Raw genomic sequence first — 403 nt, forward strand, 5'->3', positions numbered from 1 at the left:
CCCATCCCCACGGACCCTCCGCCCCCACCCACGGGCTCCTTGTCACCATCCATGCCAGCCCCAGGGCCTTTGCTCATGCTGCCCGCTTGTCTGGAGACCCCACTGCAGGCCCAGCCCCTCTGTGACATCCCGGCTCAAGTGCCAGCGGTCACCCTGAGCCTCCCTGAGCAGCGAGGGGATCTGCTGGGTCCGCCCAGAGCCCTCGTCTGTCCCCTCTCAGCAAGAGCACATGGAGGGGTTGTCACCCGCTCACTTTCATTCATTCTTCTGTCCACCTGTCATCCAGCAAGTGTTCACTGAGGTTAGCAAGGTGTTACTGACGGCCGTGGCAGAGCAGACAAGCAGGATCTTCCCAGTTGTCGGTGACAGAAATCCCGGCTCAGACTGGCCTCGGTCAGAAGGA

Source organism: Pteropus vampyrus, unplaced genomic scaffold (assembly GCF_000151845.1).
Source record: "Pteropus vampyrus isolate Shadow unplaced genomic scaffold, Pvam_2.0 Scaffold189, whole genome shotgun sequence".
NCBI lineage: Eukaryota > Metazoa > Chordata > Mammalia > Chiroptera > Pteropodidae > Pteropus > Pteropus vampyrus.